The following is a 12,701-nucleotide window of genomic DNA, read 5'->3' as shown; positions in this document are numbered from 1 at the left end:
TATCAGATTAGGATCCTGCCCTAATCTTCCTAAAAAACCTGTCTCCAAATATAGTCACATTGGGGGTTAAAACCTCAACATATAAATTTGTGGAAGGAACAATTCAGTCCATAGCACTCTACCTCCAAAACCTGCTGTCTTTTTATTTTTTAATTGTTTTATTGGAGTATAGTTTCTTTACAATGTTGGGTTAGTTTCTGCTGTACAGCAAAGTGAATCAGTTATACATATACATATATCCACTCTTTTTTAGATTTCCTTCCCATTTAGGTCACCATAGAGCACTGAGTAGAGTTCCCTGTGCTGTACAGTAGGTTCTCATCAGTTATCTATTTTATATATAGTAGTGTATATATGTCAATCCCAATCTCCCAATTCATCCCACCCCTCCCTTTGCCCCTGTTGTAACCATGAGTTTGTTTTCTACATTTGTGACTGTATTTCTGCTTTGCAAATAAGTTCATCCGTACCATTTTTGTCTTTTTAGTTAGCCCCTCATTGTGCACGCTTCAAGGTGATTTGCTGTATCCTTACTGATAAAAAGAGTCCCATCTTGTAACTGGGAGGGGAAGCACATTGTTTTTTGCCCACATAGACCCAATAGCTAATTCTAAATTCATTCGTTTCTTGTAGTTTTTGTTCTATTTTCTAATAATCCTGATGTTCCCTCACCATCCTGAAGCATCTGGCTTGATACAACAGTGGAAGCCTGGCTAATACAACTGGTCTTAATTTATGAGTTAGATAAACTTATTGTAAGTGCAGATAACAGAAACGTATTCTGGGTAGTTAAATTAATGAAGCCAATTATTGGTAGGCTCTGAGGTATCAGGCATATTATAAGAAATAGCTGAATTATCATAGCTAAGGATGTGATGAAACCAGTTCCCTCCAAAGGAACTCAGTAGTAGAAATTCATGGACCTTCTCTCCAAAATCTGCAGAAATGAAGTTCAGATCCAGTGACATTTCATTTCTGTTTTTGCTACTGGTAAATATTAAATATGTATTTTTAAAATTTTACATATGGCCCATTTGCTAAGATAACCACCGACCTCTGAGTTAATCACCAATAGTCAGTCAACAGGATTACATGGCATATGGCCTCTGTATTTGGGGCTAATCTAAAACAGGCAGCAATCAGTTATGAGCTAGAAAGCAAGTACAAGAATTATCTATATTGATTGCAAAGAATTTACAAACATAAAAGAAAGAAATATGACAAATATGCTGAATAATAAAAAACAGTATGTTTAGAGACATATAGCTTTTGCAAACTATAAAGGAGAAAGCTCAAAGCAAAAATATCTAAAGCATTGCATTCCTTTCTATATCACTACTTAACATCTCAGTCATATTTACCATAAAGTATTTTCAACATTAGACAGGAATTATGCAACTAGGCACAATATAACTTTCTTTCATGACTGGAACAGATAAACATTCAATTTACCCACTCTTTGCCCAATCTTCTGACAAATCCCACTAGGTTTTACCATAATTAACATAATTTCCTAATGTTTTGCTCTGCCTAATGGATTTTGAGTACATTCTACCTTTAGAGGCATCCATATCAGTGTGTTTAGTGTAATGCAACAAAATTCTCTCTGAAGGCTCAACTCCCAAAACCTGCCAAGTAAGGTTCTTGGATTAACTCACTCCTTACAATGGGGTAACAGCATCTGGTACTAATTTTAGAATCTATTTGTACAACTTGGTAGGTAGTCACACAAGACAATATATGACCATACTATCCTATGATTTTTCTTTTCAGAACTTGTTTTCTCCACATTTTCCATGTAAGTTCAATTTTGTGACTTTTATTTTATATTATTAAATCTGAGGAAAATTCTGTATTTAGTTGAGACTTGACTATTTTCACTCCAGTCTGTAATCTATGTGAGTATATCTATCTATCTATTATCTATCTGTCATCTATCATCTATCTATGTAATCTCCTTTAAATGGAAAGTCTAGAGCAGTATTATTTAATACAGTAGCCGTAGTCAAATGTGGCTATTAAGCATTTGAAATGTGGCTAGTCTGATGAAATGCTATAAATGTAAAACAAACACTATATTTTGAAGACAGTATGAAAAAAATCTCAATAATCTTTGATTTAATGATGAAATAATATTTTAGAAATATTGGTTTAGATAAAATGTATTATTGGGCTTCCCTGATGGTGCAGTGGTTGAGAGCCCGCCTGCCGATGCAGGGGACACGAGTTCGTGCCCCGGTCCGGGAAGATCCCACATGCCGCGGAGCAGTTGGGCCCGTGAGCCATGGCCGCTGAGCCTGCGTGTCTGGAGCCTGTGCTCCACAACGGTAGAGGCCACAACAGTGAGAGGCCCCCATACCACAAAAAAAAAAAAAAAAAAAGTATTATTAAAATTTCACCTTCTTCATTGCCTTTTTAAAATATGATATTTAGAAAATTTTAAATTATATATGAGGTTTCATTACTTTTCTAATGGACAGTACTGGTCTAAAGTTGAAGCATTTGTTATGTAAATGTTTAAAGCAAATGCCTTTCTAATGATTAGACAAAAATCTGAATTACCGTTAATAAAATACTAATTATATAACAGGTTTATAATTTTTTCTGCTCAAAACAAAACTGGCATTATCTCTTTCACAATTATGGTTTAATCCTGTTATAAGGTGTGTACTCATGGGATTTGCTGATGAGATTATTTTATTTAAATAAAATGTTATCAATACCAGTAAGAGTATACTCCTATTCTATACTAAGGAAAATATGTTTTTAATACTGGGAAATTATTTTTATAATGAATAGCAAATGTCTAATATGTTGTTTTATGAAGTCAGTTTTCAGCTTAAAAATACATATTTTTATATTGGAGCCAACCAAATGTCATTTCTTCTTTTGAGAAAAATCGCACTTATCCTTGCACTTGCCTCTCCCTGACCTCTCCATTGCAGATCAACTATAGTACAAAGTTCTGTCTATGAACTAGTGGGTTATTTCAATGACTCTTATTAGCAAGTGGACAAAGAACAGATTAGGTAAATGACTCTTTTTTCAATATTCTATTTGCTTAAATGGGTGCATTTATACTGTTATGGACTGAATAATTGTGTTTAACCAAAATTCATATATTAAAGCCCTACGCCCCACTGACCCACAAGGTGATGGTACTTGGAGATGGAGCCTTTGGGAGGCAATTAAGGTTATATGAGATCATGACAGTGGAGTCCTTATGGTGGGACTAGTGTCCTTATAGGAGATACCAGAGAGCTTGCTCTCTCTCTCTCTCTCTCTCTGCCATGTGCAAGCCAAAAGCACTCTCACCAAAAACCTTCCATGCAGGCACCCTGATCTCAGATGTATACTTTCCAGAACTGAGAGAAACAAATTTCTGTTGTTTAAGCCATCTAATCTATGGTACTTTTTTTTTATGGCAGCCTGAGCGAAGGCATATATTAATATAATTCATAATAAATATCATTTACAATAAATCCCTTAGTGTTAAATACTCAGGAAACTGCTGAGAATTAGTTGCATTTCAGAAAGAGTTTCATTATCATTTTGATAAACTAAATTTAATTATTATCTACTTAGTTGGGATTACATATATTTTGCTGGGAAATTTATTAAAATATTTCTACCTGTCTATCAAAGTATGTGAAAGAGGTTAGTTTCTCATAACATTATATCATTTTGCTTAACTTCGTATAATTTGAGTAACCAAAAACATGAGTTATAAACACAATATTCTTATATTTTTACTATTTACTATTCATTCAATTTTTTGCTTCCAAGAAATCCCTTCACAAATTTGCATATTGGACTGAAATTTCTCTATACCTTTATGCTTTTCCAGGATTTGAATATGTTTTTGATCACCATTGTGTCCCTAATTTCTTGACTAGATTTCCTCCTTAAAAAAAAAAACAGCCAAACTGTTCAATATAGAAATAATGTAAACTCAATAATCTGGTTAGTCAGGTGAAAGTACTTAAGTTTTAACCAAAGAACACACATTTAAATTACCTACATTCCTCCCTTGCTCTGCATGTATAGACTCAGACTTCAGTCTAACTAGTTAATTAATTAATAGATTAGCTAAATAGTTTATAATGAATTGAATTTTGAAATATATCAAATATGCTGTTGAATAAACTGCCCACATCTTTGATGGAAATACTGTTACTAATTTCTCAGAAAAAAATTATTTCTTTTCCACAATCATTCCTCCATTCTTCTCCAGATGAAAACATAAATAACTTGAGCAAAGTTTGAAATTTCAAAAATTGTCTTGCCATCAAAGGTTAATTTTTTATGATTCCTAATCTTTACTTAATGTTTACTTGTTCCTTATGACAGTGTCAAACAGAAACATTATTTTTATGAGAAAAAGAAATTCTCAGTAGTGCTTTACAAATGGATTCTGCAAACTATAATTCATAAGAGGTGACATCTCCTGTAATTGCATCTGAGTATTCTCTTATGTGTGTTCTGCCAGGAATATATTAAATCACAGTTGCTGCCCCTAGCTAGTCTTTAGTGTTTTCATTTCTGGCCCAGATCCCAACTTAGAAAACCAATAAATTCTTCTTTATACATGAAACTGTCTTTATTATCTTTCTCGTTGCTGTGTTCATTGGTCTTTTAATGGTTGAGTGGATCCCCTTGGTGTCATTGTTATTATTACATCTCTCAAACAGGTGTAAGACAAAATTAAATACTCTTCCACAGTATGAGGTCAAAGATATGACTCCTTTACTTTGATTCTAAAACCAGACTAGGATATTAATTCTTTTTTGGCAAGGAAGTCTTGGTCTACAAAATCTTATTTGAGCCACATTCTGCAAAAAGTCAAGTCTTCAGTGGATTAAAAAACCAAACCAAACCAAAACAAAATACCAAAAACAGCCTCATGGTGAAATACCAAAGAAAAACTGATTTTTTTTCTTTTGTACTAGTGAACATTTTAATGTTCTTCCAATCTAGGAGCCAGATTCTTAGATGTCAAATTTCACCATAAAATAATTTAGTTTTCAATTATGCACAGAAAGCTTATATAATAAATACACTGAAAAGGAAATAAAGATCCCAAAGTTCTATTAAAAATTCTAAATCTAGACTTTGATATATTAACTCACTGATCTATGTATCTGCAGATAAACTTTACATAGGGCAAATCAAGTTCATTAATACTGAAAAGTTCACATATATGTTTATTATTTTCATATATATTCATGTGAAATCAGAATTTAAGAATGATTTCAAAAGTATGGGTTGTATTTTCTTACTGTCTGCAATGACAATCAATTTCAAAGATTGTCTTTATTTCAACTTTGAATTGAGTAATAATATTTTGCCTATAATTCTGTAAATTTCCTTTCCCTACAATAAAAGTCTTTTATCTCTTTCTCAATTTTTTTCTACATAGGAAACTGCATATCTGGCAACCTATAGTTAGTCACGACTTAAGTAAATTATAAAAAATTACTTTACAGCCCTGAAATTTCATGTTTAAAAATGGAAAAAAAACTTTTAAATAGAATCCAATGTAAATTTCTATTTCAGTATCTTTTCTTCTTTCTGTTTTGAGTGTATATGCAAATTCTTGACAGTGTCTCAAAGAATTGTAAATCTTCTTATTCATGTAGGCTCGTGGCATGAAGATACCGTCATTTTTGTCAGCTATAGAAGACAAACAAATATCTTCAATTAAGGCTCTAATAATTTGAGTAGCTATGTGACTGGCCAAAGGTGGGTACAACCAGGAGAAGAATAGCATATAAGGTTCTACAACAGTTTCTGTAGTTTTCACTTTTTTTTTTTTTGAGGTACACGGGCCTCTCACTGTTGTGGCCTCTCCCATTGCAGAGCACAGGCTCCGGACGCGCAGGCACAGTGGCCATGGCTCATCGGCCTAGGCGCTCTGTGGCATGTGGGATCTTCCTGGACCGGGGCACGAACCCGTGTCCCCTGCATCGGCAGGCAGACTCTCAACCACTGCGCAACCAGGGAAGCCCTCACTTTTTTAAAATTTGTCAGTTAAAAGTGAACAGTGAGAATTAAATACTTATATTTACATATACACAAGGTAAGCTGTGAAAGCATATATTTTTTTTGATAACAGATCAATTTTAATTCTAGCACCTGAAGCTATACAAGGGTACACTTTATAAACTCCATGGGACTCCTGTACAAATTCAATAAAGTGACAAGTGTGTGACACCATTTATTATCTCAAAATCAGGAACATACTTTTGAATTGTTTAAACACAAACTACAGGATTAAAAACAAAATCAGAAGTCATCCACAGTTAAACTGGTTGTCAGTTAAAAGTTTTACCACTTAACTACTTGATATAACAGGCAATATCTAGTAGGAGATATTGGAAGTGATTTCAGATTCTCATTCTGTTGTACTCTATTGGGAAGGTTTCTCCAATAGAGTAGTGGGTATTTCATATCCTTATGAAAGTGGGTAGAGAGGGAACATATCTCAACATAATAAAGCTATTTATGGCAAACCCACAGCAAACACAATACTAAACAGTAAAGAGCTGAAAACTTTTCCACTAAAATCTGGAACAAGACAAAGATGCCCACTCTCACCACTTCTCTTCAGCATAGTTTTGGAAGTCTTAGCCACAGCAATCAGACAAGGAAAAGAAATAAAATGTATTCAAATTGGTAGGGAAGAGGTAAAATTGTCATTATACACAGATAACATGATACTATATATAGAAAACCCTAAAGACTTCACACAAAACTATTAGAACTGATAAACAAATTCAGCAAGGTAGAAGGATACAAGATTAACATACAGAAATTGGTTGCATTTCTTGACACTAACAATGAAATATTAGAATGGGAATGTAAACAACCAATCCCTTTTAAAATCTCATTAAAAATACTTAGGAATAAACCTCACCAAGTAGGTGAAAGACTTATATGCTGAGAACTACAAAACATTAATAAAGGGAATTGCAGATGATTCAAAGAAATGGAAAGATATCTCATGTTCTTGGATTGGAAAAATTAATATTGTTAAAATGGCTATACTAAACAAAGCAACCTACAGATTTAATGCAATACCTATCAAAATACCCATGACATTTTCCACAGAACTAAAACAAATCATCCTAAATTTTATATGGAACCATAAAAGACCCAGAATATCCAAAGCAATCTGAGGGGAAAAAAAAGCAGGAGGCATAATCCTCCCAGACTTAGGACAATACTATAAAGCTACATCTATCAAAACAGCACGGTACTGGCATAAAAACAGACACATGGATCAATGGAATGGAATAGAGAGTCCAAAAATAAACCCACACACCCGTGGACAATTAATCTTCAACAAAGGAGGCAAGAATATATAATGGGGCAAAGACAGTCTCTTCAGGAAGTGGTGTTGGGAAAGTTGGACAGCCACATGTAAATCAATGAAGCTAGAACACACCCTCAAACCATACGCAAAAATAAACTCAAAATGGCTTAAAGACTTAAATAAAGACAAGACACCATAAAATTCCTAGAAGAGAACATAGGCAAAACATTCTCTGACATAAATCATACCAATGTTTTCTTAGGTCAGTCTCCCAAGGCGATAGAAATAAAAGCAAAAAATAAACAAATGGGACTTAATCAAACATAAGCTTTTGCACAGCAAAGGAAACCATAAACAAAATGCAAAGACAACCTATGGACTGGGAGAAAATATTTGCAAATGATGTGACCAAAAAGGGATTAATTTCCAAAATATACAAACAGCTCATACAGGTCAATATCAAAAAAACAAATAACCCAATCAAAAAATGAGCAGAAGACCTAAACAGACATTTTTCCAAAGAAGACATATTGATGGCCCATAGGCACATTAAAAGATGCTCATCCTTGCTAATTATTAGAGAAGTGCAAATCAAAACAACCAACTAGGTACCCCTCACACTAGTCAGAATGTCCATTATTAAAAAGTCTACAAATAATAAATACTGGAGAGGGTGTGGAGAAAAGGTAACCCTCTTACGCTGTTGGTGGGAATGTAAATAGGTTCAGCCAATATGGAAAAGAGTATAGAGCAGCGTTCCCCAACATTTTTGGCACCAGGGACCGGTTTCATGGAAGACAATTTTTCCACGGATGTGGGGGGGTATGGTTCAGGTGGTAATGTGAATGATGGGGAATAATGGGGAGCGATAGATGAAGTTTCCGTCACTCGCTCGTGGCTTACCTCCTGCTGTGCGGCTCAGTTCCTAATAGGCCATGGACAGATACCGGTCCGTGGCCCAGGGGTTGGGGACCCCTGGTATAGAGGCTCCTTAAAAAACTAAAACTAGAACTACCATATGATCCAGCAATCCCATTCCTGGGCATATACCCAGACAACACTATAGTTTGAAAATATACATGCACCCTTATGTTCATAGCAGCACTACTGACAATAGCCAAGACATGAAAACAACCTAAGTGTCCATCGACAGAAAAATGGATAAAGAAGATATAATATATATACATATATATGTATAAATGTGTGTGTGTATATATACACACACACACAATGAATATTACTCAGCCATTAAAAATAATGAAAAATTTTAGCAACATGGATGCAACTAGACATTATCATACTAAATGAAATAAGTCAGAAAGAGAAAGACAAATACCATATGATATCACTTATATGTGGAATCTAAAATATGACACAAATGAATATATCTAAGAAACAAAAACAGACTCACAGATATAGAGAACAGATGTGTGGTTGCCAAGGGGGGCGGGGAGTGGAGGAGGGAAGGACTGGGACTGTGGGATTAGCAGATATAAACTATTATATATAGGATTGATAAACAATGTCCTACTGTATAGCACAGGGAACTATATTCAATACCTGTGATAAACCATAATGGAAAAGAATATGATTATAAAGAGACAAAAGTAACAACAAAAAATCTAATTGGAAATATTGCCTTTTCTTCAATGTTACACAATCTCTGCAGGGTTTATATAATTAAAAGTTTACATTATTAAATATAGTGCCCAGACAGTTCTGGTCTGCAATGTAAGCTGAATTGGTTGGCATTTCTGAGACCATTAATTTGGGCAGAACTAAGCCATTTTAAGTTACACTTAAGCATTGTGTGTGTGTGTGCATGTGTGCGTTTGTGCATGTGAATTTAATTTTCAGCCTTCTAAAAGTGTTTTTCTAATTACAATGCTCCTTGAATCCTCAGTTGCAGACTCTAGACATGTTTTATTTTTTTCCCCCAGTTAAAATTTCAGACTTCAAATATGAGACTACTTTATCAATCACAAAATGGAGAAGAGTTTAAAACCAAGATAATTCACTATGTTTAAAATATATTAAAATTATTTGCAATGAAATATGTAATGCTCAACTGATTTCACTATAAAGTAATAGTTTTAATGTGTATTTTAGTAGGTCAGGAAATCTAAGCATAAAAAGGAAAAAAAAAACTATACCTATCCCATTTATTTAGCATCCCATAGCTCTTCCAGGACAGTGTCGTCAAACTAATTTTATTGACTGCCTACTATTTGCCAGTTCTTATGCTAAGTACTGAAAAGAAAAAGACTAATAATAAAAACAACTATATTAAAAGGGCTTTCAGTCTGGTAGATAAAACGGGAAGAGCCTGCCATGTGCCAGGAAATATAAATCTTTTAATATGTATTATCTTGGTTGGCAGTATAACATAGTGTTTAAACATCTGAACTAAAGCTAAACTGCCTACTTACTAATGAATGGTCAAAGGCTATCTATAAAATTGGATAATAACCTTGTCACTGAGATCTGGGAAGTCAAACACTGAGTTGATAGCATCAAAATGGAGGAAGCCTCAACCCTGAGTCACAGAGAAGAATCTCAGCAGACCCACATCTAACTTTATCTGAGTGAGAAATAATCTTCTGTGGTGCTAAATCACTGCAATTTGGGGGTCTGTATGGTATATCTGTAACCATAGTGCAGCCTACCCAGACCAATATCTTGTAGTATTGTGCTGCCATAATAAAATCCTAGACAGTGAAAAGTTGGGCTGCGACTTGCAACAAACTGAACTATCCTATTCAATTTGTCCATTTTTTTTCTTTTGTTTTTTTGCAGCACGTGGGCTCTCTTGTTGAGACCTGCGGGCTTAGTTCCCCACCAGAGATCAAACCCGTGTCCGCTGCACTGGGAAGCGGATTCTTTACCACTGGACCACCAGACAAGTCCCTCAATTTGTCCATTTTTAAAACAAGGTTGAGTCCTTTACTTTTGATTCAAAATATCCCTAATTCAAACACATATTTAATAAAAACCAGAGAGTGGCATGGACATATATACACTACCAAATGTAAAATAGCTAGTGGGAAGCAGCCACATAGCACAGCTCGGTGCTTTGTGACCACCTAGAGGTGTGGGATAGGGAGGGTGGGAGGGAGACGCAAGAGGGAGGAGATATGGGGATATATGTTTATGTATAGCTGATTCACTTTGTTATAAAGCAGAAACTAACACACCATTGTAAAGCAATTATACTCCAATAAAGATGTTAAAAAAACCCCATAAAAATGCAAAGATTTGGGTATCTTTTTTTTTTTTTTGGCCGCGCGGCGTATGGGATCTTACTTCCCTGACCAGGGATCAAACCCGTGCTCCTTTCATTGGAAGTGCAGAGTCTTAACCACTGGACTGCCAGGGAAGTCCTGTAGGATTTGGGTATCTTAAAAATAAACAAGACAGTTAACTTGCTTCAAGGAACACTCAAGATAATAAAAAAAGGTAAATATGCAGGAAAATAATTGATATTTAGAATAATATATCCCTATTAAGTAATATACTAAGTACTAAGAGAGCCTAGAGAATGTGCAATAAATTGAGCTTGAAGATGTCAAGGAGGGCTTTGCAGAATGGAAAGTATTTAAGTAATGTTTTAAAGGAAAACATGAATTTGGCAGATGAAAATGACAATTAGCTGGTCCAAAGAGAGTGAACAGTAATGTGCAAAAGTAAGAAAAATGGCAAAGGTAAGATCACAAGGGGCCTATCATGCAGGAATGGGAAATGGCACAGTGATGAGTCTGTACAGTTTTGCAAGAGCCACATGATAAAGGTTTTTGTTAAAAAACAAAGATAATTTTTTAAATTCTTATAAGTAACATGGAGTGAAGTTACATTTTGGGATCAATTGAATGTGAGGAGAGGAAAGGAAAAGAAGAATAAAATTTCTGAATTGGAGAGATGTATGTAAAATGTAAATAGATACACTACTGGGTAATTGCATATATATCAGAAGATTAAATTTGGGGAATGTCCCACTGTATGTGTTTTGGTAGCTGTTTTGAGGGGCCTATGGGAATTATGGCCATTTGGTAGGAGATTTGGATAATCTCATTACATTGCAGGCTTGAAGTTCATGATTTTGTCAAATACACATGAAATCTGGAAGAAAAATGTATCTCTAGAGGCCCAGAAAGTGCTCTTGTGCAGATCTCACAACTCCTCCTTTGTTCAATTTTCTTAGCTTGGAATGAACAGTATAATCACTTCTTTAAAAAAAGATTTTATAGTATATTCAGATGTATACATATATAAATATATGTGTATATAATATATGTATATATATAAAACTAAAATGATATATTAAATGTAATTGCTATTCTATGATGTCTTTATTTCCTAATTTGATATTGCCAGATCCTCTAATTTATTTGTGGTTCATTATAACATTGATTATATAAATTAGCGTGTGTTTGCCCTTAGTTTTGCAAACTGTTATAGAGCAGGTGTCATGTCTTTAAAAGTGTTGCTGAGTAACACCAGGCATGAAAGCATTCACCTGAGGGAGCTTAATATGTAACCATCTAGAGGCTCACCATTTGTAAATTACTCCCTTGGTGTAAATTAACCACTTTGGCAATGTGTCAAAGTGTGAATAAGTATTGTTCTGATCCTTAATTTTTAATGTCATTAAGGTATTATAGAGTAATAACTTCAGTAAGCTTGATCATGATCATGATCACGACCAAATAATGAATACACATTTCTTTTGAAGTACATACTAGGTAACTTGAGAAGTTCATTAACACATTTGGAAATTGAGAGTTAATTAATAATGATAAAGATTAAATGTTTTGTGCAAGTAGCATATCTGCTTTTATTTCTTGGTTAACTTTTAATATATTATATAAATACTGCATTATTTTTCTGAGAAAAATTTAAGGGATATTCATTCTAAGATTCCTCTTTTTAACAAGTCCACATCAGATCATCCAATTTTCAAAATCTAATATATAACTTCATTTTGCAGAACATGTTGTAAGTAGTCTATAGAACATTTTTTGCACTATAAATATAAAACATCTATTTTAATGTATTTTATCATAACTAAATGTAGCTATTAGTACTACATAGGCCCATGCAAAGTGTGACTTTCCCTCAATAAAAATGTGATTTTCACAAAGAATTATAGTTTTATTTCTTTTATACTTGCCACGGTTCACAGAATATTATTTATCAAGCATCTATAAGTCAAATAATGACATATAAGAATTAACAACATTGAATATGCAAGTGTATATAAAATTTTGTAACCATGCTCAATTGGCTCACATAATCATGGAAAATAAATGAAAATGATATTAACTTTATTAGAAAATCATTATAAAGACTTAAAATAATTAAAGTTTAGTTTATTATTTGAAACCATTCT

This window comes from Orcinus orca, chromosome 7 (genome assembly GCF_937001465.1).
Source record: "Orcinus orca chromosome 7, mOrcOrc1.1, whole genome shotgun sequence".
Lineage (NCBI taxonomy): Eukaryota > Metazoa > Chordata > Mammalia > Artiodactyla > Delphinidae > Orcinus > Orcinus orca.
This window is presented reverse-complemented; position numbering follows the sequence as displayed.